Genomic DNA, 22,255 nt, shown 5'->3' with positions numbered 1-22,255 from the left:
GGCTTGCTGCCCCTGGCTTGCTCAGTCTGCTCTCTTATAAAACCCAAGACTACTAGCCCAGGGATAGCAACACCCACAAGGGGCCCTCCACCTTGATCACTTATTGAGAAAATGCCCCCCAGCTGGATCTCATGGAGGCACTTCCCCAACTGAAGCTCCTTTCTCTGTGGTAACTCCAGCCTGTGTCAGTTGACACACAAAACCAGCCAGAAACTTAACCCATTTATTCTGTGAGTGCTACATGGCTGGTTACCTCTTCTCAGTGTTATCTGTCTGTCTCCTCAGAGGCTGGGTCAAATCTCTTCCCTGCCAGATTCTATCTCAGAGTCCCCTCTCCCTGTTAGAACTCTCACCAATTTTTGCCTCAGCTCATTGGCCAGGCAGCTTTTTTCTTTTTATTGACAGGTGATGCTCCATACAGTACACGAGAGATTCTCTCTGCAATGTATAGGACTATTACTCTGGTGTGTGGTTGTTTGTATGGTTGAGGAAGCATTTTGAAAGATAGTTGCACTGTGCCAGATTAAGCAAAGGTTATTCTTTCAAAGACTTCTGAGGGAAGGGGAATTCTTGTAGGAAGCAGGTGTGGTTAACATGAGACCTATTTTGCATAAGTGAGGTACAAGAGAGGAGCATATATGACTTAATGACAAGGGTCACTTTTTTAAAGGAAAGAGTGTAGAAGTTTTATCTGGGTTCTTCTTCCCAGCCCTATGCTTCCAGAAATAAGAATCAGACTCATAATACCTAGTCCATATGGCTAGGGTCAACTCTGACTAGTCCATAACTTAGATAACCCAAGTTTGAAACATACTTTCTTCCACCTGGCTGGTTACCTGTGCATGGCTACCATGCACCCATTTCCTCTCATCTTCCCAAGCCAATCTTATCATCTGTCTCTAACCCAGAATTCCTTCTGCCTTCTAGGTGCAGTATTTTCCTATTTTCTTTCTATGCCATAGACCATACGCTTTTTAATTGACAGGTGATACATCCATTCAATACACAAGATATTCTCTCTACAATTCCCCCTTTTAGTCCAATAAGAGGATCTTTTACCTTAAAATATAAACTGAATACAATTATAACAATTATGAGGCAATTATGGAAACTGGTAGGATTTACATTCATAATGTTCAATCCACAGCATTTGGCAATTAAGGAAAAAATTTCTATTATCTATCTTATATTGGTGTATTCAAAATTTTGTGCCTAACTCAAATTTTATCCTAATTTGCATTACCAACCTAAAACATCCTTTTAGATCTATAGCATCTTCTTAAATCCTAAATAACTCAAGCTTAATTGTGAGACTCTGTATTTTTCAACCCCATCAGAGACATGAGAAGGAATAAAAATTTACATGAGTATACAGGAAGGGCAGGGACATAGCTTCCCCAAAATTATAGAAATGACAGACACAGCTGGATATCTGGACATTCCCCAATATTGTCTCTATAGCTTTGGAGCATCCATCTTCAGCCTTTTGGCCCAGTGTATCTGACAGACTTATGTGAAGCAGGAATTATGAAGGACTTGGCTTACTTGGTCTTGGTAGAGCTTGACAGTTGGCTTTCCTGTGTCCCTTTGTCCTTTCTGGACAGCATTTGCCTGTAGTTGAACTGTGGGCATTTTCTTTGCCCAGTGGGTAGCTTGACACAATTGAGTCACCTCCACATGGAGGTTGTGAATGCTCATCATCATATGTGACGTCAAATGGGGGACTTTCAGGGGCAGACCTGTCTTATAGTCGAGATCTTTTAATAATGAAATAATTTTATATGCCATATTTTGTGTAACTCTGAGGTTTTTGAAGAACAGCTATCCACTTATAGTATATCTGAATTGTCAAACATTGTTTATTCTTAGCTATTTACTATCTGAGTAACCTTGAGAACATCTTATTGTAATTAACTAGATTAGTATTTAATGTGACCATGAGTATGACTATCATAACCATCCCTCAAAGTTTGTAACTTGCAGTTTTTATCATCCCTAACAGTTTGTAATAGCAGTCCTTTCAAAAGGTCTAGAACTTTACATTGCATCTTTAAGAATTATATAAGTACAATACCTCAAATAAACACCAGGAACATATACACATTGTGGGTATCAAAGTAACCTTAAATTTATATCAATAAAAATAACCTATGCCAATGTATCAAAAATAACCTTATTTTTGTATCGATGTAGAAAATCCTGTATAAGCTTAATTATGACTATAAATTTTTTTGTTTTAAGAGTAGATTCAAAAATCTACACCTATATATCTAAATTCTTGTTCTTGCTCTTGTTCTTGTTCTTGTTCTTCTTCTTGTTCTTCTTGTTCTTCTTGTTCTTCTTCTTGTTCTTGTTCTTGTTCTTCTTGTTCTTGTTCTTCTTGTTCTTGTTCTTCTTGTTCTTGTTCTTCTTGTTCTTCTTTTTGTTCTTCTTTTTCTTTTTCTTCTTCTTCTTCTTCTTCTTCTTCTTCTTCTTCTTCTTCTTCTTCTTCTTCTTCTTCTTCTTCTTCTTCTTCTTCCTCCTCTTCCTCCTCCTCCTCCTCCTCCTCCTTCTTCTTTTTCTTCTTCTTCTACTTCTTTCCTTTTTCTTCTTCTTCTTTGTTTTTTTTTGAGACAGTTTTTTTTTGTAGAGCCCTGGCTGTCTTGGAACTCACTCTGTAGACCAGGCTGGCCGAGAACTCAGAAATCCGACTGCTTCTGCATCCCAAGTGCTAGGATTAAAGGCATATGGCACAACTGCCTGGCTATATCTAACTTCTTACAATACTTTTCTTTCCCCCACCTTTTTCAACATCCTTTCCCTTATCTGAGAAAGAAAGTGAAAAGGAAAGGAAAAATAAATCCCTGAATCTAACCCTCCTATCTTATCTCCTCCCTGTACAAGACCATAATTATTTGTAACCATCCCCCTTTAAAAGACAACAAACATCTGACATCTATTGAATGATGAAAATTCCTTTACCCCACTTCTTGGGAATGGGGTGAAGTTCGCTTATAATTGCTTCCAGGTGATTTTTACATATAGCATTTATTTTGGTATGTAGTTGAGGTAGGATCAGGCAGGGAAGTGGAATAGCAAGTCTCAGCATCTCAGCATCCTTGAGGGTGAATCTTGCCAGGACTGTATTCGTGGTTGTATTTTTTTTTCTGTGACTGTAAAGCTTTTAGAGGTAATATATATTTCTATATTAATATAATGTTTGGAATGTGCAGCACACAAAGACTAGTTAAAGATGATTTTTGCTTCTTGTTTGAGCAGGTGAAAGACAACTGTCATTGTTTATGAGCTAGTTTGATCATATAACCAAACTGCAATTTAAAACTTCATTCATGCCATATAAAAGGTTGGAATGATGAATCTTGAAGACTCTGTCGCCAATAAGATCCATTGGCTCTGTCTAGCTGAAGTTCTTGTTAGAGACATTTTTATGTCTTGCCAGTGTCCGGGCTGATCCATGTAGAGGGATGAGGAAATAATGTTACTGATTCTTTTTGGATTTTTTGATTTCCTTTTTCCTATCTGTAGTCAAGATCTTCATGGGGTCTTCCTTTATCAAATCTGATTTTTTTTATCAGGTTGAATGGAATCTATAATTTTTCTTCTCCTGTATGAACATATGCAAAGTTTCTTCCCAGAGTAACACATTTCATGCTCTCTATTTTGAGGTTAATATATCTTTGAAATAAACAGGCTGATATAATTCAGTTTTTTAATATAATCCAGTGTCTTCAGTGGCCATTGTTTTTGCTTATTAGCATTTAAGTAATTTTAAGTTAGTAAAGCATTTTATAATCTATCTTTGGGTTCTTTGATAGTCCTGTCTGTTTACTAAGCATTTCTTTTAAAGTACAGTTGGACCTTTCAATGACTATTTGTTCTGAAGAATTGTTGGTATACCTGTAATATGTTTTATTTATTGATATGTAAATTTTTAAAAATTTTACTAGTGGCATACGCTGGAGCATTGTTAGTTTTAATTTGTATAGGTATACCCATAATTGCCATAACCTCTTCATTTTTTTATTTATTTTTATTTTTTTATTTTGTATATTCTTTGTTTACCTGTACTCCAAATGATTTCCCCTTTCCTGGTTCCCCCCTCCCCATAATTCAGATAAGCCCTCTTCCCTCTGCCCATTTCCCAAACAACCCCTTCCCAGTTCTCTGTCCTGGTAATTCTCTATATTGCTGCATCAAGCCTTTCCAGGACCAGGTCCTTCTCCTTCCTTCTTCTTGAAAATGATTTGATATGTGAATTGCATCTTGGGTATTCAGAGCTTTTGGGCTAATATCCACTTCTCAGTGACTGCATTCCATGTGTGTTCTTTTGTGAATGGGTTACCTCACTTTGGATGATATTTTCCAGTTCCAACCATTTGCCTAATGAATTTCATGAACTCATTGTTTTTAATTGCTGAGTAGTATTCCATTGTGCAAATATACCACATTTTCTGTATTCATTCCTCCATTGAGGGGCATCTGGGTTCTTTCCATCTTTCTGCTATTATAAATAAGGCTGCTATGAACATAGTGGAACATGTGTCCTTATTGTATGCCAGGGAATCCTCTGGGTATATGGCCAGGAGTAGTATAACAGGGTCCTCCAGAAGTGTCATGCCAAGTTTTCTGAGGAACCGCCAGACTGATTTCCAGAGTGGTTGTTCTAGCTTGCAATCCTACCAGCAGTGGAGGACTGTTCCTCTTTCTCCACATGCCATTATTTCTAATAAACACATAGTGGCAGAATCAGCCCACTTGTCGAATAAACAGAGAAATCAATTTGGAATCACCCTGAATAAGTTCAGCAGTTTCTATATGGAAAACAACACTTTCTGCATATTTAGAGTTAGTTACTATATTATGAGATTTTTGAAAATCTTATTATTCCATAAGTATTTTATATGATTCTGATTTTGTCCTGATTCCTAAGGATTTTTAACCACCTTACTTATATCTTCTGACTTATATCCTGTCTTTCCTGAATTATTTGCATCAGTGTAAAATGTAAGTGCTCCAGAAATTAGAATTCTTTTTATTATACAAGGCAAAATCCAATTAGTTCTTTTTACAAATTGAAGTCACTTGCTTTTTGGGTATTTGTTGTTAATTTCTTCTAAAAATCACTGGGGGCCCTCTGCCAAAGTTCATCTTCTGCCCATAGTGAGGCAATCTCAGCATTGGTAAAGGTGACACAATTCTGGTGAATCCATTTCAGAGAGTTGACAAAGTTACAATTTTCCCTTTAGAATCAATTCAGAAACCTTTTCTGTATAGGTTCTTAATTTTTTTACTCTGTTTGTGTACTAAAAATATCTATTCTAATATTAAAATCTTCCCTCTGTGTAAGAATTCCCGTGGGAGAATGAGTAGAAGGGAAGATAGCCAGGATGCAGGTGATCTGTGGATAATGATCTAGATGTGTATTCTATAGTTTCTTCTCTTTTCCAGCCTCAGCTGATAATTTTTTTGGGCTATTTAAGTCTTTATTACATTGTAAGGTATGAAATAATATACATTATGAGTTTCCAAATGCAAATAGATGAGATCTTTTCAATGTAACTCTTACCTAATATTTTTATAATTGTTTCATAATTGTTCCTGCTGTGTATTGTTTATTATAACAAAAGAGCCTTTTATTAGACAAAGGGGGAAATGTAGACATGATGTTTCTGTACACTGTGTAAAGTTTACACTTGTGTAATTCCAATGCAGATTTCTCTGCCCTCATATCTTGTTTCAATCATGACACAGCACAAAAAAGCTTATACTAAGAATGTCCTGTGTCAAGTTTCTGTAAAAAATTCTTACCATTTATTCTCTGCCCAACCATAAATGATTATCACCCAATGGCTGGACAGAATAGAGAATACTGGGTCCTGAGCTATTAAGGTGCAGATTTAAAGAAACACTGAATTTTCTGTGTTATTATTGAGAAATAGTATAAAGTAAAATCATACACACACTGGATTAATTCACAGATGTTATTTATATTAAAGATAATTCATATACACAAGAGAATGGTAATTATTATTGCACAACCCATACAACATGACATTAGTCAGGCTGCCTCCAACTCCTAGGAGGTAGAGCGAGGCAAGGTATGATTATGTTGACATGCAGTCCTATCTGATTAAGGCCTGGTTACCTGAGTAGTCTGGGTTCTCTTACACCAACAGTGAAGGTTTTAATTTTAATATTATCAGGTTGCACATTAATTAATTAATTGCATCAGGATTTTTTGTTTACTTTTTATACTACATAAACAAGGTATATTATAATGTAAAATACACATGAGAGCCTTCTACCCCTTAAGAGAAGCTGGTCTTCAGGTTCCTTTTTATAAGCCTAGAGTAAATAGATTGAGGAGAAATGTGCTGTTACAGGAGATGGTGTCTCTTGAGGATGTCACTGTGAAGTTCACCTGTGAAGAGTGGCAAGATCTCAATAATGCTCAGAAGATGCTGTACAGGAATGTGATGTTGGAGACATATAGTAGCCTGCTGTCACTGGGTAAGTCTCAGGAGCAAGCACCTTCCCTGCAGTAAATATATGGGCACTTGTAAGGTTGAGGGCTAAGGTTCTAGCCCCTGTATGATTATTCACTGCTCTCTAGTGAAAGGTCCACATTTGTATTTTTGTTGCCTAGATCTTAAAACCTGGATTTGTCTTTCTTCAAAGAACCCGATTAGCAAAATGTTTCCAAGTCCTATATTATTTCCTATTAACAGGGCAATACATCCCTAAACCTGAGTTGATCTTCAAATTGGAAGAGGGAGAGGAGCCATGGACAGCAGAAGAACCTGCAAACAAGACTCTGCCAGGTTGGTTGTTGGTCCATGTGGATGGGAGACCTTGTATAACAAAAGTTGGCCATATCTTCAGTTTATCCCCCAGTTCCATATCTGAGGGCTCAAACGTGTTTGTTATGTAGTCTGCAGGGACAGTTCTCTTGCATATGTTCCTGTATTTCAATTTGATGAAATAGTTTAGACCCTCCCCCAGCCCCCCATCTAACCTCTGACTTCTGTAATTTGATGTTTTTTCTGGTACTTCTTCTTTTTCACAGTTTCAATTGCCTCTTGCACTCCAGGCTCATGGGGATTTTGTTTTCAGACAGATTTCATGTGCTTGATTTTGTTTTAGCACATTCAAATGACGCAGATTGCAAGTGCTGGTTCTTATATATATTTTATATAAATAAAAATGTAAAAGTAGCCAGGCGGTGGTGGCACACAGCTTTAATCCAAGTACTTGGGAGGCAGAGGCAGGTAGATTTCTGAGTTCAAGGCCAGCCTGGTCTATAGGGTGAGTTTCAGGACAGCCAGGGCTATGCAGTGAAACCCTGTCTTGGAAAGAAAAAAATGTAAAAGTAATGTCCTTACTTCATGGAATTAATTTCAACAAAGACAAATAAGTTTATTTATACTGAGGAGTCACAAACAAGTATATGTAATGTTGAACCAGAGTATAATAAGTAACAGATGGTGTTTAAGGTCATAGAGTATTTCTTTTTTTTTTATTCGATATAATTTATTTACATTTCAAATGATTTCCCCTTTTCTAGCCCCCCCACTCCCCGAAAGTCCCGCAAACCCCCTTCTCTTCCCCTGTCCTCCCACCCACCCCTTCCCACTTCCCCGTTCTGGTTTTGCTGAATACTGTTTCACTGAGTCTTTCCAGAACCAGGGGCCACTCCTCCTTTCTTCTTGTACCTCATTTGATGTGTGGATTATGTTTTGGGTATTCTAGTTTTCTAGGTTAATATCCACTTATTAGTGAGTGCATACCATGATTCACCTTTTGAGTCTGGGTTACCTCACTTAGTATGATATTCTCTAGCTCCATCCATTTGCCTAAGAATTTCATGAATTCATTGTTTCTAATGGCTGAATAGTACTCCATTGTGTAGATATACCACATTTTTTGCTTCCACTCCTCTGTTGAGGGATACCTGGGTTCTTTCCAGCATCTGGCAATTATAAATAGGGCTGCTATGAACATAGTAGAACATGTATCCTTATTACATGGTGGGGAGTCTTCTGGGTATATGCCCAGGAGTGGTATAGCAGGATCTTCTGGAAGTGAGGTGCCCAGTTTTCGGAGGAACCGCCAGACTGCTTTCCAGAGTGGTTGTACCAATTTGCAACCCCACCAGCAGTGGAGGAGTGTTCCTCTTTCTCCACACCCTCTCCAACACCTGCTGTCTCCTGAATTTTTAATCTTAGCCATTCTGACTGGTGTAAGATGAAATCTTAGGGTTGTTTTGATTTGCATTTCCCTAATGACTAATGAAGTTGAGCATTTTTTAAGATGCTTCTCCGCCATCTGAAGTTCTTCAGGTGAGAATTCTTTGTTTAACTCTGTACCCCATTTTTTAATAGGGTTGTTTGGTTTTCTGGAGTCTAACTTCTTGAGTTCTTTATATATATTGGATATTAGCCCTCTATCTGATGTAGGATTGGTGAAGATCTTTTCCCAATTTGTTGGTTGCCAATTTGTCCTCTTGATGGTGTCCTTTGCCTTACAGAAACTTTGTAATTTTATGAGGTCCCATTTGTCAATTCTTGCTCTTAGAGCATACGCTATTGGTGTTCTGTTCAGAAACTTTCTCCCTGTACCGATGTCCTCAAGAGTCTTCCCCAGTTTCTTTTCTATTAGCTTCAGAGTGTCTGGCTTTATGTGGAGGTCCTTGATCCATTTGGATTTGAGCTTAGTACAAGGAGACAAGGATGGATCAATTTGCATTCTTCTGCATGCTGACCTCCAGTTGAACCAGCACCATTTGTTGAAAAGGCTATCTTTTTTCCATTGGATGTTTTCAGCCTCTTTGTCGAGGATCAAGTGGCCATAGGTGTGTGGGTTCATTTCTGGATCTTCAATCCTGTTCCATTGATCCTCCTGCCTGTCACTGTACCAATACCATGCAGTTTTTAACACTATTGCTCTGTAGTATTGCTTGAGGTCAGGGATACTGATTCCCCCAGATTTCCTTTTGTTGCTGAGAATAGTTTTAGCTATCCTGGGTTTTTTGTTGTTCCAGATGAATTTGATAATTGCTCTTTCTAACTCTGTGAAGAATTGAGTTGGGATTTTGATGGGTATTGCATTGAATCTGTATAGTGCTTTAGACAAAATGGCCATTTTAACTATATTGATTCTACCGATCCATGAGCATGGGAGGTTTTCCCATTTTTTGAGGTCTTCTTCCATTTCCTTCTTCAGAGTCTTGAAGTTCTTGTCATACAGATCTTTCACATGTTTGGTAAGAGTCACCCCAAGATACTTTATACTGTTTGTGGCTATTGTGAAGGGGGTCATTTCCCTAATTTCTTTCTCAGCCTGCTTATCCTTTGAGAGAGTATTTCAATTACAAAGTTGATGAGATAATACAGAAACAGATTTAGAAGTTAGGCTGTGAGCTATGGTGTAAGAAGTCATAGGGAGAACCCATAGGAAGGGGTGTTTTTAATTGAGAAAGAAATCAAGAGCTTTTTTGTTACAAGGAGAAGTGAGATGGGTCTTTCTTTCCTTTTTTCTTTTTTCTTTCTTTTCTTTTCTTTTCTTTGTTTCTTTTTTGGTTTTTTGAGGCAGGGTTTCCAGGCTGGCCTGAAAGCCAGAAATTCACCTGCCTCTGCCTCCCAAGTGCTGGGCTTTTTCCCCCTAAATTCTCTGTTTACATTCCAAATGCTTTCCCCTTTCCTTGTTCCCCACTCCCCATATGTCCCATAAGCCCTCTTATCTTCACCTATTCTCCAATCACCTCTCTCCTTTTCTCTGTCCTGGTACTCCCCTACAATGCTGAATCAAGAAGAACTCTCAACCCTGAACACCTATGTTCCAAATGCAAGGGCACCCTCATTTATAAAATAATCTTTACTAAAGCTCAAAGCACACATTGCACCTAACACAGTAATTGTGGGTGACTTCAACACTCCACTCTCCTCAATGGATCGATCAGGAAAGCAGAAACTAAACAGGGACACAGTGAAACTAATTGAAGCTTTGGACCAATTAGATTTCACAGATATATAGAGAACATTTCATCCTAAAGCAAAAGAATATACCCTTTTCTCAGCACCTCATGGTACCTTCTCCAAAATCGATCATAAGACGGCACAACACAGATCTTAACAATTTTTTTTTATTTATTATATGTAAGTACACTTCAGACAGCCTAGAAGAGGGCATTGTATCTGATTATAGGTGGTTGTGAGCCACCATGTGGTTTCTGGGATTTGCACTCAGGACTTTCAGAAAAGCAGTCAGTGCTCTTAACTAGTGAGCCATCTCTCCAGCCCCAAGAGACAAGTTTTCAAGTTGAAGAACTCAAGCTGCTGCTTCTTCTTCTTCTTCTTCTTCTTCTTCTTCTTCTTCTTCTTCTTCTTCTTCTTCTTCTTCTTGGATGAGGGTTATAATTTAAATGTAGCACTTGTTTAATTTTTCTTCTCTCATTCTAAAGCAACAAAGATAATGAGGAATTGTAGAAGCTACTTTTTATAAAACTAAGAGAAGTCAAGTCTCTGAAATGTGCCAACATCCTTGAGAATTGATGAATTACTAGAAGCTGGTACATGTATCACCACTTTGGAGGCAAATGTTAGGGCTTATCATTATCACAAGTAGCCACATATTTTAGAGATGTACAGCATACATGTTTTTCCAGAGTGGTAAACAGGAGTTTACTTGTATTTATTTTGGTTCTGAAAAGAACAGGACATGTTGTTCAATTGAGCCCTCAAACTGGAATGTTTTGGGTGGAAGTAGAAAGGAAGAAATTTCAGGTTTGAAATACTCCCAGTCTGTTGTAATAACAGACTGTATTTGTAATAACTCTAAGCATACAAGATGCAAATTAGTGGCCATAATGGAAGCTTCAGGCTAGGAAGTAGCCTATCAGAGTTTGCTCATAATCTGAAAAGAGGATGTCCTAGAAATGATTGCCTTTTAGACCAGAATAAAAGAATGGCATAAAGAAAAGCTCATCACTATCATATATGTTAAAGTATACATTTGACTCGAACCTTGTAAAAAAATGCAACCATTCTCTGAGTGGAAAACTATACCTACCAATTGGTAGATATTTTAACAAAATACTTCTTCACAAAAATAAAATGAAGCAATACTTTACTAAACTTATCAATGTATTTCAGTATGTTAAATTAAAGGAGTAAACTGAAGTTTATAAGCTAATACTTACTATGATTTTAATAACAGTATGTGTTATTAATTTCTAGTAGGCAAGAAATTGTTTTTTTTCATAAACATGAGAGTCCCATTAGAAACTCTTAAAATACTTCATGGAAAGTTCATTTGTTTCTTTGTTTGTTTGTTTGTATTTTTAGTCTTATGCAGTGTGGATACCATAATTGAGACTAACCAGAAGAATCAAGAGAGACATTTGTAGCAAGTTACCTCCAATGGCCACAATAAAGCAACTGATGGAACAGAGGGATTAGAAAACACATTTTATTTATACTCCATGAATATTTCAAGTTTTGTTGTATGTAATAGAAACTGTTCTGGAGTGAAGTGTGAGAAATTGAATAGATATATGAATACACATCTCTCTTTGGATCCTCATTGATTGTGTGCTGGAGAGCAATATAATGGCTGTTTTGTAGCAGGGAAACCCATTGGATGTCCTTAGCAGTTGGGTCAGCATTCCAAGATTCCAACTTGACAGCAGGATTTTGAATATATCAGAGAAGGGAAAGATACAAAGGAAGGAAAACTATTGAAAAAAGTTACTCCATCTAAGAGACTTCAAATGGGACTGACTTCTTGTAAGCAGAATGTGTGTGAGCAAGTTTCTGTTCAGTCAGATTTCATGGCTGAGATAGGGAAGACAACGTTTAGTAAGAAGTGTATACTCACTAAACACCAAGCAACAAACTCAGTGAGAAAATCTTATAAATGCCTTGAAAGTAAGAAAACCTTTACCAGTGAATTAGAACTTATAGTACATCAGAGAACATATAACTAGAAAAAAAGACCGTGTATGTATCCAGTGTGAGAAACCCTTTAGCACTTACAAGAGAGGAAGGAACTTAGTCTGGTTTGGAGCTAGTGACAGAGGAGTGGAAGAAGAGAGAGGTCTTCTTCAAGAGTTTTAGTGTTATGGCTTCTTTTAGGTGAAGACCTTCCCTGAGGTGATCATTAATGAAGAAGCTCTCTGAGATGATCTTAGCTTGTTTTTATTGCTTTATTGGGGGTGGATGTGAACACAGAGGCTTTATTCTGGGTGAATGAGGGATTATGTAATATTGGGGAAGGGTGTGGGAATATCCAGGAAGGGAAGGTCATTGGCTGAAGGCTAAGGTTATTGAGATGCCTCATTAGTATGGAGAGGTGGTCCAGGTGCTGTGCTATGTGGCAAGCACCAATTCCTAACACTATTGATGTTACTCTTATGCTTGCAGACAGGAGCAAGTCGTCCTCTGAGAGGCTCCACTGAGCAACTGACTCAGACAGAAATAGACACCCACAGTCCAAGAGTGGATGGAGCTTGAGGATGCTTATGGAAAAATAGGAGGAATGTTTATGGGGGCCAAAAGGGATAGGAACTCCACATGAAGACCAACAGAGGCAACTAACCTGGACCCTTGGGGTCCTCAGAGTCTGAACCATCAACCAAAGAACATACACAGGCTGGGCCTAGGCCTCCCCGCTCATATGCAGCAGATGAGTAGCTTGGTCTTCATGTGGGTCCCAAACACCTAGAGCATAGGCTATCACAAAAGCTGTTGCCTGTACTCTGGATATGTTGTTCTACCTGGGATGCCTTGTCTGGCCTCAGTGGGAGAGGAAGTGCCTAGCTGTGCAGAGGCTTGAAGTGCCAGAGTTTGGGGAGGTAAACCCAGGGGTCTCCCACCCACTCATAGGAGAACAGGATGAAGTGATGGGGGAAGGATTGTGGGAGGAGGTGACCTGGAAGGGGGTGGTGAGTGGGATGGATGTAAAGTGTATAAGTTAAAAACTTAAAAAAACAACAACAAAAGAAACCGATCATTGGCATACATCACAAAATGTGTACAAAGAAATAATACTGGGTAGCAGAGTAATTACATGTGCTGAGAGACTATTTTCTTATCTCTGGAAATAGGTTGCAACTTTCAGCTTTTGCTTGCGGCCATCAGAAATTAAATGCACTCTGCTGGGAGACTCTGAACACAAGTGGTGAGTAGTAATAGACTCAGCAGCCTGAAAAATAGTAGGTAGCGGTTTTCAGTTTCTTTGTCATGTCAGAGTGAAATCCTCATGACCGTAAGGACATCTTTGTAAACGTTGGTAGGAGAAAGTTACTGCAAATTAAGAATTGTTTGATGAAAACAGGTCTTTAACCTTTATCTCTGTGCCATGTATCTGGTGCATAAGTGAGAAATAAATCTGCAATGATTAGTTTTCCCAACTGTGATCTGTTTTCATTATAATACCAAGAGCTCATTATTGGTAATTCATTTTATGAATACAGAGAATCTTTCAGAGATGAATGAGTAGCCCCCTTTCAGCATATTCATACAGAAGAGAAGCTTGCCTTGATTCCAAGGTTAATTGTAGAAAAATCAAATGTGGGAACAACACAAGGAATCATTTTGGGGAATGCTTTTCATCATGTGAATGTATCTCATTGAAAAAAAGTAGATGTCAAATGTTTTTTAATAGTATTTCCAGTTTTATATAAAATTTTAATACATAGAAACATACCAATTCATGCATTATCCATGTGGATACAGGCAATGTTACATATAACTTTAACAACAAATATTTGAGTATTTATTAGATATTAACCCATGGAGTGATAGTAGTCTGTGAGGATCTGTGATAGCATTTTCTTTTTTAGGTTGAAAATCCAAGATCAGGTAGTTTCTTCATTTTAGCTTCTTCTGTGGGCCTACTTGGCTGTTATACAACACATTAGAGGGTCAGTAGGGAACCAAGGTAAGTTCAGAAACACAAAAATGTGCTCTGTGCGGCATTAAAAATAATACAAGGGCTGGAGAGATGCCTTAGTGGTTAAGAGCACTGACTGCTCTTCCAGAGGTCCTGAGTTCCACAGCAACCACATGGTAGCTCACAGTGATCTGTAATGAGATTGGATGCCCTCTCCTGGTGTGTCTGAAGACAGCTATAGTGTACTTACATAAAATAAATAAATCAATTAAAAAATACAAAATTTTGGGAGTAACCACAAGATGAGCAGTACTCTCTTTTGTGGCATTTTCTTTTGATCTGGTTACAATCTTGGTTTCCTCACCATGATGTAGTAGGGATTCCGTCACCTTCAAATTTTACCACACAATTGGCCAAGTTTTACTTAGCCTATGAAACTTTTGAAAGGAATTTTCACAATAAACACATGATATACTCCATAGACACAAAGAAGCAAAATGAGAAGTAAGGCCCAAGCAAGGCTGCTTGAATTTCATTTAGAAGGGGAAGATAAAATAGTCATAGGAGGCAGAAGGACAGGGGAACTGGCTAAGAGAGGGGATGAGGAGAAAAAAGGGAGGGGTTCATGATCAGGTATGGGAGATTCAAGAGAAAGAGAGAGATCCAGGAACATGAATAGAAATCTGCAGCTGGCTGGGATGGGGGTGGAAGGCATCTCTAGGACATGCCAGAGACCTGGGATGGGGGAGGCTCCCAGGATTCAATGTGGGTAACCTTAGTTGAGATTCATAGCATTGGGAATATATAGGAGAGAGCCTGAAGAGGCTGTCTCCTGTAGCTAAATAAGACCTCCAGTAGACGGATAAGGACACCAATCCACCTACATGCTTTTAACCCAAAATTTGTCTTGTTTACAAAAAGATAGAGGGACAAAGATGGAGCAGAAATTGAGGACAGTGTCTACCACTAACCAGCCCAACTTAAGGCACATCCCATGAGCAAACACTACCAATTAAACTCTGTAATGCATGCAGACAGGAGCCTTCAATAACTGTCCTCTGAGAGGATCCAGCCAGTAGCTGACTGAAAGGGATGCAGGGACACGGAGCCAAACATTGGACAGAGCTTGGGGACTCTTACTGAAGAGTTGGGGGAAGTGGATGATGGAAGCCCCTGACTGGGATAGGAACTCCACACGAAAACCAAGAGTCATCTAACCTGGACCACTGAGGAGCTCTTAGAAACTGAGCCACCAAGTAAAGGACTTACACAGGCTAGACAGAGACCCTCAGCATTTAAGTAGCAGAAATGCAGCTCATTCTCCATTTGGAGAAGAAGGGGGAGGAGGATGGCATGGAGTGAGACTTTGTGTAGGGGACTAGGAGGAGGGCCAGTGTTTGGAATGTAGTTAAAAAAATGCTTGATTTTCAGAGAATGCAATTTTAAGAATTGTCTCAAGGGGAAGAAACAAACTAATAAACTATATTTTGTTAGAACCGTTGAAAGCACTAGAGCCAGAAACACTTGCCAGGAAGGAAATAGCAAGCACTTCATGTTACAGTTCTGAGATCTGCAAGCCTGACATTCCTACTGAGGTTCTCAAATCCTGAAGAAGTCTTCAGAATGGTACATATATGTACTCTCGGTGGGCATGTACCTAACTTTGTTTACGGAAGACTTGTTTTCTTTCTTTTCTTTTAAAAATAGTTTCTTCACTTTACATCCAATTCACTTCACCCCCCTTCCGGTCTCCCTCGCACATACCCTCCTTCCAACCTCCTTCAGCTTATCCTCTGAGAGGTGGAGGCCTTCCCTTGGCTATTCCCTTCCCTGGCACATCAAGTCACTTCAGGTCTAGGTATATCCTCTTCCATTGAAGCCAGACAAGGCAGCCCAGTTAGGTGAACAGGATACTCAGTTTGGTAACAGATTCAGGGACAGCCCCTGCTCTAGATGTTTGGGGACCCACATTAAGACCAAGCTGAACATCTACAATATATGTGGGCAGGGGGTGGTGTGGGGGCTTGGTAGAGCCCATGTATGTTCTTAAGTTTGTGGTTCAGTCTCTGGGAACCCCTAAGGGTCCAACTTAGTTGATACTGTTGGTCTTGTGGAATCTCTATCTCTTCAAGGTTCCTCTTTCCCTCCCCTTTTCCTTGCTCATTTCTTAGAAGGCCCACCCCAACATCATCTCCCCTCCAGCCTCTCTCCCAAATTCTTGTCATCCTTCCTAAATTATTTATGTATTCAAATCCAGTGAGTGCATTCAGTGTAGTGCCCATATATGGATGTGGTGTGACCTACTGAGACAAAAAGAGGATCTTGCTTTAAGACCAATCTTAAATAGGGCTTTCTGGTCTTCAGTCACATATTAATCTTTTGTTCCCTCATCTCCCTGGTTTTGAAAACCACAAGACTGGACTTTCTTCTAAGCCTAACACTAATTCCTGTGGTGCACTGGACCTAGCTTTAAGAGTGCTCACTTTTGGGACTCCAGCTCCACTTGGGTTTTTTTTTTTTTTTTTTTTTTTTTTTGGTGTTAGTAATAGAAAACATAACTAATGATGGTTTTATCATAGGGACATTACTCATATACTTGATTAATAAGACCAGAATTGATGTAGTAGTTGTCACACATTGTGTCCTTCAAAAAGATATAATTAAGCTTGGTGTGAAGGCACATAGCTATAATCCCAGCACAAAAGAGACAGAGGAAGGCTTATTTTTATGAGTTTGAGGCCTGCCACATCTATATACTAGGTGAGTTCCAGCCCAGTCAAGGCTACAAGGTGAGACCATATAGTAAAAAAAATTATAAAAATTAAAAACAAAACAAAGAAAGCAAAATAAACCATATGCTTAGTGTCTTAGTTAGGGTTTTCATTGCTGTGAAGAGATACTATGATTAAGACAAAGCAATTCTCAAATTCATCTGGAATAACAAAAAAACCCAGGATAGCTAAAACTATTCTCAACAACAAAAGAAATTCTGGGGGAATCAGTATCCCTGACCTCAAGTACTACTCCCAAGCAATAGTGTTAAAAACTGCATGGAATTCGTACAGTGACAGGTAGGTGGATCAGTGGAATAGGATTGAAGATCCAGAAATGAACCCACATACCTATGGCCACTTGATCCTCCACAAAGGGGCTGAAAACATCCAGTGGAAAAAAGAGAGCCTTTTCAACTAATGGTGCTGGTTCAACTGGAGGTCAGCATGCAGAAGAATGCGAATTGGTCCCTCTTTATTTCCTTGTACTATGCTCAACTCCAAATGGATCAAGGACCTCCACATAAAGCCAGACACTCTGAAGCTAATAGAAAAGAAACTGGGGAAGACCCTTGAGGACATCGGTACAGGGGGAAAGTTCCTGAACAGAACACCAATAGCTTATGCCCTAAGATCAAGAATTGACAAATGGGACCTCATAAAATTACAAAGTTTCTGTAAGGCAAAGGATACCATCAAAAGGACAAATCAGCAACCAACAAATTGGGAAAAGATCTTCGCCAACCCTACATCCAACAGAGGGCTAATATCCAATATATACAAAGAACTCAAGAAGTTAGACCCCAGAAAAGCAAATAACCCTATTAAAATGGGGTAGAGTGCTAAACAAAGAATTTTCACCCGAAGAACTTTGGATGGCTGAGAAGCATCTTAAAAAAAAATGCTCAACATCATTAATCATTAGGGAAATGTAAATCAAAACAACCCTGAGATTTCACCTTACACCGGTCAGAATGGCTAAGATTAAAAACTCAGGAGACATCAAGTGTTGGCTAGGATGTGGAGAAAGAGGAACACTCCTCCCCTGCACGTGGGAATGCAAATTGGTACAACCACTCTGGAAATCAGTCTGGTGGTTCCTCAGAAAACTGGGCACATCACTTCCAGAGGATCCTGCTATACCACTCCTGGGCATATACCCAGAGGATTCCCCAGCATGTAATAAGGATACGTGCTCCACTATGTTCATAGCATCCCTATTTATAATAGTCGGAAGCTGGAAAGAACCCAGGTATCCCTCAATGGAGGAATGGATACAAAATTGTGGTACATATACACAATGAAGTACTATTCAGCCATTAGAAACAATGAATTCATGAAATTCTTAGACAAATGGATGGAGCTAGAGAACATCATACTAAGTGAGGTAACCCAGTCTCAAAAGATCACTCATGGTATGCACTCACTAATAAGAGGATATTAGCCTAGAAAATTGGAATATCCAAAACATAATCTCCACATCAAATGATGTCCAAGAAGAATGGAGGAGGGGCCCCTGTTTATGGAAAGACTCAGTGTAGCAGTATTGGGCAATACCAGAACAGGGAAGTGGGAAGGGGTGGATGGGGAAACAGGGGGAGGGAAGGGAGCTTATGGGACTTTCAGGGAGTGGGAAACCAGAAAAGGGGAAATCATTTGAAATGTAAATAAAAATATATCGAATTTAAAAAAAAAGAAAAAAAGACATTTTATATGTGCAACATATAATTGGGGATGGATTACAGGTTAAAGGTTCAGTACATTGTCAAGCAGAGTAGCATCCAAGTAGGCATGTCTCTGGAGGAGCTGAGGGCGCTACATCTTTGTCCAAAGGAATCCAAGAGCAGACTGCCTCCCACAAGGCTAGGAGGAGGGTCTTAAAGCCCATCCCTACAGGGACACACTTCCTCCAACAAGGCCACATCTATTCCAACAAGACAGCAGTTACCAATAGTGCTCCCCCCTGGGTTAGGCATATTCAACCCATCACATAGGCTTGTTCAAACACATGAGTCTATAGGGCCCATACAAGTCATAGTATAATGCAAAATACATTTAATCCAACTTCAAAAGTTTCCAGTCTTTAACAGTCGTGAAAATGTTAAAAAGTTCAAAGTCTCTTCTGAGATTTGTGCAGTCTCTTAAATATAATCCTGCATAAAGATAAAAATACGGGACTAAAGCAAGACAAAACCAGCTGTGCACCCTCCAAACTTCACGTCTCCATGTCTGATGTCAAAGTACTCTTCACATCTCCAATTCCTTTCATTCTTGATGACTGCTCTTGGCAGATCTAGCATTCAGCTGCAACAAACTTCATTCTCTTGTGCTGCTTCTACTCTGTGTTAACAGCTTTCCTTGGTAGGTACCTCAAGGTTCTGACATCTCAGATACTTCTTAGTGTATCCAAGGCAACCTTCACAGCTTCTTGTTCCAATGTCTGAGATCTACACATGATCTTCGGGGCCCTCATGGGCTTGGGTCCCATCTCCATCCCTGCCCTCTGTAGCACTCTAGGCTCTGGTTGACGTCACTACACTCCATTGCTGCTGCTGTTCTTGGTGAGGTCATCCCTTGGTACTGGCATCTCCCATATCATGGGTCTTCCAACACAATTAGGCTTCACCAATAGCCTCCCATAGGCTCCCTTCATGGTGCCCAGCCTCAACTTCTTTGCATAATCCCTTCAATCATGGGCTAATCAATTGCTACTCAGCCTGTACCTTCACCAATGGCTTTTTCGGGCCTCTAACAGTACCAAGCCTCAGCTGCTCTTCATAATTCCTTCATAACTTCACAGTTCCTTCAAATTCTGTAGCACCTGGGTTATTACACACTACCAAGTCCAGCTGCAGCACCAGGTACAGTCTTGGCTATCTCTATCTGCTGTTAGAAAACACTGCCCAGAAGATTTCACCTCAGTGATTCTGGTCTTTTCTTAATCACCACTAAGTTCTTAGCTCCAGCTAACCAACATCTATTATCCCAGTAGTCCTTCTATTTCTGACTCTAAAGCCAGGTCTAAGAGGCAGAAGCATTTAAAGAAATACAGGAGAAGTTTGGTCAACAGGCTGAGATCATGAAAGAGGAAACACAAAAATCCTTTAAAGAAGTACAGGAAAACACAAACAAGCAAGTGAAGGAGCTGAGCAAAACCATCCAGGATCTAAAAACAGAAGTAAATCTAAGAAATCACAAAGGGAGACAAATTTGGAGATAGAAAACCTTGGAAAGAAATCAGGGATCATAGATGCAAATATCAGCAACAGAATACAAGAGATAGAAGAAAGAATCTCAGATGCCAAAGGTACTATAGAAACCATGGACTCAACAGTCAAAGAATATGCAAAATGCAAAAATCTTGTAATCCAAAACATCCAGGAAATCCAGGACACAATGAGAAGGCCAAACCTAAGGATCATAGGCATAGATGAAACTGAAGAGTTACAACTTACAGGGCCAGAAAATATCTAATAAAATTATGGAAGAAAACTTCCCTAACCTAAAAAGAGAGATGCCCATGAATATACAAGAAGCCTACAGAACTCCAAACAGACTGGACCAAAACAGAGATACCTCCCATCACATAATAATCAAAACCCAAAATATACTAAACAAAGAATATTAAAGGCAGTAAGAGAAAAAGGCCAAGTAACATATAAAGGAAGACCTATCAGAATCACACCAGACTTCTCACCAGAGACTATGAAAGCTAGAAGATCCTGGGCAGATCTCATGCAGTCTCTAAGAGAACCCAAATGCCAGCCAAGACTACTATACCCAGCAAAACTCTCAATCACCATAGATGGAGAAACCAAGATATTCCATGACAAAACAAAATTTACACAATATCTTTCTACAAACCCAGCCTTACAAAGGATAATAGGAGGAAAACACCAATACAAGGAGGGAAACTTCACCCTGGAAAAAGCAAGATAGTAACCTTCTTTCATCAAATCCAAAAGAAGATAAACAATCAAATATAAAAAACAACATCAAAAATGACAGGAAGTAATAATCACTATTCCTTAATATCACTTAACATCAATGGACTTAGTTCCCCAATAAAAAGACATAGACTAACAGATTGGATACATAAACAGGACCCTACATTTTGCTGCATACAGGAAACACATCTTAGAGTCAAAGACAAACACTAAGAGTAAAAGTCTGGAAGACAATTTTACAAGCAAATGGTCTCAGGAAATAAGCCGGAGTAGCCACTCTAATTGCAGATAAAATTGACTTTCAACCTAAAGTCATCAAAAGAGACACTGAGGGACACTTCTTGCTAGTCAAAGGAAAAATACACCAAGAAGAACTCTCAATCCTGAACATCTATGCTCCAAATGCAAAAGTACCCTCATTCATAAAAGAAACTTTACTAAAGCTCAAAGCACACATTGTACTTAACACAATAATTGTGGGTGACTTCAACACTCCACTCTCCTCAATGGACCTATTAGGAAAAGAGAAACTAAACAGAAACACAGTGAAACTAATTGAAGCTTTGGACCAATTAGAGTTAGTGTATGTATATATATATATATATATATATATATATATATATATATATATATATATATATATATATGGATAGAACATTTCATCCTAAAGCAAAAGAATATACCTTTTTCTCAGCACCTCATGGGACCTTTCCTAAATCGATCATATAATTGTTCTCAAGACAGACCTCAACAAATATAAGAAGATCGAACTAATCCCATGCCTCCTATCAGATCACTATGGAGTAAAAGTGGTCTTCAATAGCAACAAAATCAATAGAAAGCATACATACACATGGAAACTGAACAATAGTCTACTCAATGATACCTTGGTCAGGGAAGAAATACAGACAGAAATCAAAGACTTTTTAGAATTTAATGAAAATGAAGACACAACATACCCAAATCTATGGGACACAATGAAAGCAGTGCTAAGAGGAAAACTCATAGCCCTGAGTGCCTTTAAAAAGAAAATGGAGAGAGCATATACTAGCAGCTTAGTGACACACTTGAAAGCCCTGCAACAAAAAGAAGCTAGTTCACCCAGGAGGAGTAGAAGACAGGAAATCATCAAACTCAGGGCTGAAATCAATCAAGTAGAAACAAAGAGAACCATACTAAGAATCAACAAAACCAGGAGCTGGTTCTTTAAAAAAATCAACAAGATAGATAAACCCTTAGCCAGACTAACCAAGGGGCACAGAGACAGTATCCAGATTAACAAAATTAGAAATGAAAAGGGAGCTATAACAACAGAAATGGAGGAAATTAAAAAAAAATCATTAGATACTACTACAAAAATCTATACTCAAGACAACTGGAGAATCTGTAGGAAATGGATAGTTTCCTGGACAGATATCAAACACCAAAATTAAATCAGGATCAACTAGATCATCTAAAGAGTCCCATAACTCAAGGAACTCAAGAAGTTAGACCCCAGGGAACCAAATAACCCTATTACAAAATGGGGTGCAGATCTAAACAAAGAATTTTCACCTGAATAAATTTGTATGACTGAGAAGTACCTTAAGAAATGTTCAACATCTTTAGTCATTAGGGAAATGCAAATCAAAACAACCCTGAGATTTC

General features: G+C 38.8%; 1 protein-coding gene across 17 annotated transcripts in view; it reads left to right on the top strand.

The window, feature by feature from the left end:
- LOC127689375 (nucleolar and coiled-body phosphoprotein 1-like) overlaps window positions 1–22,255 on the top strand; it is a 568,994-nt gene that overhangs the window by 327,788 nt on the left and 218,951 nt on the right. For 6 of the 17 annotated variants that reach the window (XM_052188987.1, XM_052188989.1, XM_052188990.1 and 3 more), the window contains exon 2: window positions 6,384–6,510. The exons of 4 other annotated variants lie outside the window; for them this stretch is intronic. The gene's annotated coding sequence lies outside the window, so the exon portion shown is untranslated. Of the gene's footprint in view, window positions 1–6,383; window positions 6,511–6,729; window positions 6,822–13,106; window positions 13,177–22,255 lie in introns of those variants that run through there. 7 more of the 17 variants (XM_052188998.1, XM_052188999.1, XM_052188997.1 and 4 more) reach the window with 4 other exon arrangements.

This window comes from Apodemus sylvaticus, chromosome 7 (assembly GCF_947179515.1).
Source record: "Apodemus sylvaticus chromosome 7, mApoSyl1.1, whole genome shotgun sequence".
Classification (NCBI taxonomy): Eukaryota; Metazoa; Chordata; class Mammalia; order Rodentia; family Muridae; genus Apodemus; species Apodemus sylvaticus.
This window is presented reverse-complemented; position numbering and strand designations above follow the sequence as displayed.